This window comes from Schistocerca piceifrons, chromosome 4 (genome assembly GCF_021461385.2).
Source record: "Schistocerca piceifrons isolate TAMUIC-IGC-003096 chromosome 4, iqSchPice1.1, whole genome shotgun sequence".
Classification (NCBI taxonomy): domain Eukaryota; kingdom Metazoa; phylum Arthropoda; class Insecta; order Orthoptera; family Acrididae; genus Schistocerca; species Schistocerca piceifrons.
In genome coordinates, this window is record NC_060141.1 from 405,733,190 (window position 1) to 405,740,218 (window position 7,029).

The following is a 7,029-nucleotide window of genomic DNA, read 5'->3' on the forward strand; positions in this document are numbered from 1 at the left end:
TTAAAAATTGTGAAAGACAATACGAAGTGGTATTATGTATGACATTTTGTAATCACATAAGTATGATGAACAATTTCTGTGAATGCAGCTGAGAACGTGAAAGCGAACCGGCTAAACTCTTACGAGACAGCGGGAGAAGCGAGGAGGAGGGCTAGTTGTAAACTAGCGGGTTTCCCAGCAGGACAGGCTGTCAACCGGGCCACTTCGGGAGCGCGCCCGACAACAAAAGAAGGGTAAGCGGCAAACACTTTCCCTTGCACCTGGAGCTAATGGGCGGCCGCCCCGTGCGACCCTTCCTGGAGGCGATGACCTGAGATGGGCGAGCGGTCCACCGGGCGGAAATCCATCTGCTGGCAACGCACCACACGCACGCGACCGTGACGAGACGGCCGCGGTGAAACGACAGAAGACAGGGGAGAAAGGGGCGTGGAGCCTTTTTGATACGTACTGTCCAGAGAAATTGGCAGACTTCAACGACGCCTATCAACATTTCCTGACGGATGCCCACTGTCAAGCGACAGTAAATCATGGTTCGATGTTCTCTGGTCGCTAAGGGTGGCACAAAGAAGAGCCATTAAGTGTCATCCTTGCCCAGGAATATCAAACCGGCGAGCCAATTGAGGATAACTCAAGAATGTAACAACACAAGGGGCGTGGAGCCTTTTGACACATATTGTCCAGAGAAATTGGCAGACTTCAACGACGCCTATCAACATTTCCTGGCGGATGCCCACTGTCAAGCGACAGTAAATCATAGTTCGATGTTCTCTGGTAGCTAACGGTGGCACAAAGAAGAGCCATTAAGTGTCATCCTTGCCCAGGAATATCAACCTGGCGTGTCAAACGAGGATACTACACGAATTTGACAACACAAACATGGAACCAAATCGAGATGTACGTGACACAGGCCACCAAGAGCAACTTCATGAGAGGGCAGAGACGGCGGGATTGCACGCAACAGATGGACAAAAATTCCTACTGACAGCTGCGGCGTCGAACCCCCCCCCCTACCCCTTATATTGTGCCTCGGAACAGTGGAACTACTGAGTGTGTCAGTGAACAGTGATTATACGGTTCTTAGTTCAATGCATATACGTGTGTTTCTGTCATAGAAACTTTGACTCGTGTGTTTTGCAGCGGTTCGATTTATTGGTGTTTATTAGACTGACTCTTGTATTTTGCAGGTGTTCTATTTATTGTTTTGCAGCGGTTCGATTTATTGGTGTTTATTAGACTGACTCTTGTATTTTGCAGGCGTTCTATTTATTGTTTTTTTTTTAGACTTTGACTCTTGTATTTTGCAGGTGTTTTATTTATTGGTGTTTTCTTTTTTTAGATGTTGACTATTGTACTGTTTTATTGATCAATGTTTGTTCTTGTGTGATGTATTAGATTTGTGATATTTTGTTTCGTAAATTCATTCAAGTGGCATTGCTTTGTTTATCAGTCAGACAGCTATTCATTCTCATTGGGCTGTGATCGATTAGCCTTTGCATGAGGCATATTTATTGTGAGGAACCCCTTAAGGGTAACAATCACATAATTATTGTAGTTTCAGTATAATGACACAGTGCTCATTGGTTGCTAACTAATTGAAATATAGTAGAGTGATTAAATTAGTGCCACATAGTTATTTTAATTCTACAAATTATTAGTTTTATAAGATATAGAATTTTTTTTTGCGGTGACTACTTTGTAAAACATGTTTTTTTCTCTTGTCTTTTTTATTTTTTCTTTTGCGGATTGTGCATTGTAATGGCTCAAATGGCTCTGAGCACTATGGGACTCAACTGCTGAGGTCATTAGTCCCCTAGAACTTAGAACTAGTTAAACCTAACTAACCTAAGGACATCACAAACATCCATGCCCGAGGCATGGTCTTGCGGTTCCAGACTGCAGCGCCTTTAACCGCACGGCCACTTCGGCCGGCCGCATTGTAATGTTCTGCTTTATAATACTGATGTTATTTTCATGTTCTTTTTTAATTGCTGTGGCACCTTTGCTATTTTCATAAACTTTTCTTGTTAATAAACAGTCATTAATTTTCCTGTGATCAGTTGGCTCTTGCAATGAGCAAATACTGGTGAACTCCATAAGGGTAACAACCAAAAATTGTTTTCATATTAATGACACAGGAACCATTGTTTTTACTTGCTGACCGAATTAGGTCTACACTATCTTTTAAATAGGTGTCACACATTGTGTTCTTTTTCTGTTTGAAATTGGTAGATTTTAAAGATTTGTTGAAATTATTGTGTTTTAGCAAGTAGCTGGTGACCTTTTGCCTTTTATTTACACTTTTGGTTTAAGTAGGGTGTGAGAAGCCTGCTTGGGAATGTCCTAGCATGGCCAGAAAATTCCCTGCACAGTCTTTTCCCGGAGCGTTGGGGTTTTGAAAGGTCTCTGTTGGATTCCTTTCATGTTAATTTCTTAAATCTGTTGTCATTTACGGCATAAATTCCTCTTCTAAATTTACTGTGGTGTTTCCGACTATCTTGGAGGAGAATGAGCAGTGAAACGTGTTACTTTTACACATAAACAAGAACGATCTGTCACACTACTGCACTTTAAAACACAGTTTATATGTAATGCATGTCACACAGTCTCATACGAAACCTACATCCGCTTTCTTTTATATACTGTATATGATAAGATACTGTCATCCCCCTTCCCTTCTGTGTGAGAGGATGAATCAGCAAATGAATTTCTAGTTGCATGCTTGATGGTAGCAGACAAGCCTGTCTGCTAGAGAACAGTAGGACCAACGTCGGAACAGGTAGCTACGCTTTCTAAAAGCAGAGAGGTTTCTATTCTTAGTATGGTCCTGTCCGTCCGTTGTCATGTTGGTATAGGAAGCTGCCCCTCTGGCCACTTCCGTTTGTATTTGTGAGCCACCCCTCAGGAAGGGACCAGTCAGTCTGCCCGTGGCGAGCGTCTGAAGTGGTAAGATCTCCAGCTAAGCGCGTGTCTGCTAAGTCCGTAGGACAATGGATTTCTTAAGTTCAGCCTAACTGAAAATTTAATCACCTTTATTTCAGGTTTAGCTCTAAAATATCTAATGTTATCTTAAATTGCAACGCAGTGTAATTCGCGTGTGAAGTTCAGATTATTTTCCGGTAGTTGCTTTGTCACTACTTTGTGAGTAAAGTGGAACCACGTGTTGATCAGTAACTCTAACTAAGATCATCAATCTTAAATGCGAATGTGCGTGAGATTATAACGTCTCGTCTTGACAGTATTTTTCAATATAGTAACTTTTCTTTATGTTCAACCCACGTGGGGTGTACTTTGTGAGACCACTACCACGTGCTTATATAATTGTTTGACCCATCAGGTTAATAGTAAGATGTTAGTAACCAGTTCGAGGTTTTTCTTTTGTAAATTGCTTTTCGATCTAATTTATTTTAATTATCAAAATTATTGTGGAGTTACACGCTTTGTGTAAACCATGTTGACTACGTGAAGCATGTGGTGTAATCATCAAAGTAGTCCTCAGCTATTCTTTTTGGGAAGATTTCACAGAGAGTTAGTATGAATTTAGTATACCAGTGTGTGGTAATTACATGACGGACAGGATTGTGCTACAAACGTAATTTCTTTGGGTGAAAATTGAGTCGGTTGGTTGTGGTTAATTTCCTCTTGCATATGTTTCAACGTTCTTCGTGTGTTATTTTATGAATGCAGTGTTGTATACAGTCTCCCAATCTTGGCTCCATATTTGATGTGTTCCGTAAGATTACAAACTCACATTTTCCACAATCCTAAATAAGGCACCAGTTTATTTATGAAGCAAATTTAATATGCTGAAATTTCAATGATCAATGTTAAAATAAATTTCCAAATATAAACTGATTTATTTATTTTTATTTAAATTCTGTTTTTATATATATATGTATATCACCGGTTGTCGTATGACTATTAAAAGATTATAATTAATGTTAGTCTGGTTGGGAATTTGGTAAGCTAGACTGGATACCTGGTGAAACAGTTGCGCAGTAATGCAAGGTTAACTTCCCCAGACAGCTCACAGCTTTTAACCAACTTTTATGGTCTTGAATATCAGCACCGCTTTCAGAGCAAATTAAGTAACAACGTTACAATGTTCAGATGGTTGTAGGGCGTAGTAGTTATGCAGAATGAAGAGGCTTGCACTGGACAAGCTAGTGTGGAAGGTGGCATCAAAGTAGTCTTCTGAATTAAAACTGCAATAACAACATGGAAGAAGCGCTTAAGGGTGGTAGCATATCATTTCTTTGCTGTGCCCGTTGGCTAGTGTTGATCGCCATTGTGAAATTACTGTGGCCTCTGCAGACACCAACCAGTTAGCCATTGCTTCTGCTTGGTTCGTGATTTTATCGGCTCCAAGATCTTGATTACTCTAATTAGGAGTAATATGATCTGATGAAGAAAAACAAGGGGGGGGGGGGGCGCTATGTGAAATATCAATACCTGGCCAGGACCGTCCGCTACTGCTGGTCGCTACTGTGAACGCCAGCACCAGTTTTCCGGTTTCTGGAGGATGGGGACTGCTCTCCAGGCCAGAAATAATGGGCCAGTTCTCCCTTAAACTGGCCAAAACTTTGATAGTCTGGCCCGATACGGATGATTTCGAAGACGAATGATTTCCACCGTATGCTGGTGTTACCTAACACCCATTGAAAAAGAACCTTCTGACAGAGTTGGCAGAAAGCAGCACTTTACACTGTGTACCATGACAGTTAGCAGGAAATGGCCAACTGAAGTGCCTACAATCTGTTCTGGAGGCTGACTAGTCGAAAGGAAAAAATGTTAAAATAATTCCGTGAAGCGGGTAGGAGCTCGCGAATTCGGGAGCAACCCGGCATCTCTCAGGAGGGTAGGAAGTAAGTTGGACACCTTTTGCGATGAAGTTGAGGTTTCGAAAGTGTTTCGTGTATGAAGTCGGGATCGAGTGATCCTTAGTAATCAATGAAGTTGTTCTTCCGCTTTGGAAGACTGAAGGAGTTGAAAAATGAATTTTCCCTGCACACGTATGAAAGACTCATCTGCTTTTCATATTTGTGAAAAAGGGTGTGACTTAATGAGTGACCACTTGCTAGGTGGACAGAGGTCTCATAGCGTAACGTGGAGTCACCAGCTAGCTGGAAGTAGTGTTTAATATAGAGACGAATTACGCGAGTTCTTATAAAAGACAATAAATTCTATTTGTTCCATTGGAAACTTGTGTGACCTTCTCGTTTTTAATGTTAAACTACTATCCTCTTTTGCTTATGGAGAGGAATGCTACAAAACATTGGAAAATGTTTGAGATGCTTCTTTTCCAAACTAATGATCAGAACTGCGAGTGTTTTAAAAGCAGTGTAATTGCTACAAGGCATTTAGTGATACGGAAGTGTGGCAGTTTTAGCCCTGTCTCTCGGATCAAAGGAAGGCTGGTGATTCTTATTTGGATGGACTGCTTGTATGTGTAGTTCTGGATAAGATTAATCTAGTTCACCAATGAATATTTGGGAGTAAGTGTGTGGAGCAATAAGTCACGTGACTTGTCGCGCGCCGCGCCTCCCCAAGAGTACAGCACCCGATCAAAAGTATCCGGATACCCTATGTAATCCGGAATTGATAACTAGATGTCACGACAGGCGAACCCGCCAGTATAAAAGGAGGCGGGGAGTATAGTGGGGTCAGTAGAGAAGCAGAAACAGCAGACTGGGTCTGTCAGCATAGCTCGGTGGAATTCCGATGTATACTAATCATTGGATGCACTGCGAGTAACAAATCCATCTGGGATATTTCTACCCTTCTAAAGCTGCCTGCCCAAGCCGATTGTTGGTAGTGAGACTGTAAAGTGGAAACACGAAAGGACAACCACAGCTAAAGCAAGACCATGAAATGTACTTACGGACAGCGGCCGTAGAGCGTTGAGGAGGACTACTGCAAAAAGTCACATAAAACCGGCTGAAGAAGTGGCTCGTAAGGTTCCAAAGTGCTACCAGTAGTTCACTCGCAGTTCTGATCATTAGTTGGGAAAAGAAGCATCTCAAACATTTTCCTAGCATGATTGTGTGTATGGAGTTAAAAACAATGGGGCAGAACAATTCCTCATAAGCTACACTTCTCTGCATTAAATGTTAACAATGCTTGATGTACTGTAAAGAGCAACGCCACTGGACAGTGGGTGATTGGAAAGCTAGTTATTTGGAGTGATGAATCGATGGTATACCGCGTGGCAGTTAGTTGGAAAGGTTTGAGTTTGGGGAATGCCTAAAGATGTTACCTGCCATCGCGTGTAATGCCAACAGTGAAGTATGGAGGTGTTGTTGTTGCAGTGCGGGTGTGCTTATCGTGCGGTATGGTCCGCTTATTGTGCTTACGAAAACGCTAAATGAGGAAGAATATGGCCACTTTTCACAGCATTATGTACTACGTACAGCAGAGAAACAGTTCGAAAGGAGTGATTGTTTCAGCATGTCCGCAGCTCGTGGTCTAGTGGCTAGCGTTGCTCCCTCTGGATCACGTGGTCCGGGTTTGATTCCCGGCCGGGTTGGTTCCCGGGGGCTTGGTGTTTGTGTTGTCCTCATCATTCCATCATAATTCATAAAAGTGGCTAGATTGAACTGTGTGCAGTATGGGGGTTTGTACCGCCGCTGATGACCGCGCAGTTGAGCGCCCCACAAACCAAACATCATCATCATGTGTCAGCGTGAAAATGCACTCTGTCGTATAGTCGCATATGTGAGGCAATGGTTTGTGCATAATAACATTCCTGTAATAGATTAGCCTGCCCAGCGTTCTTAACTGAATACAGTGGAACATCTTTGAGATGAGTTAGAACGCCGCTCCATACTCCAATGACCTACATCAGTACCTTCTTTGGTTGAGGAAGAACGGGCTGCAACACCCCATAGACATTCAGACACCTCATTGAAAAGGTCCCCAGCAGAGTTCAAGCCGTCATGAAGGCGAAGGTTGGGTGCAGGCAACATTACCGTCCACTAACAAATGGCTCTGAGCACTATGGGACTTAACATCTGAGGTCATCAGTCCCCTCGT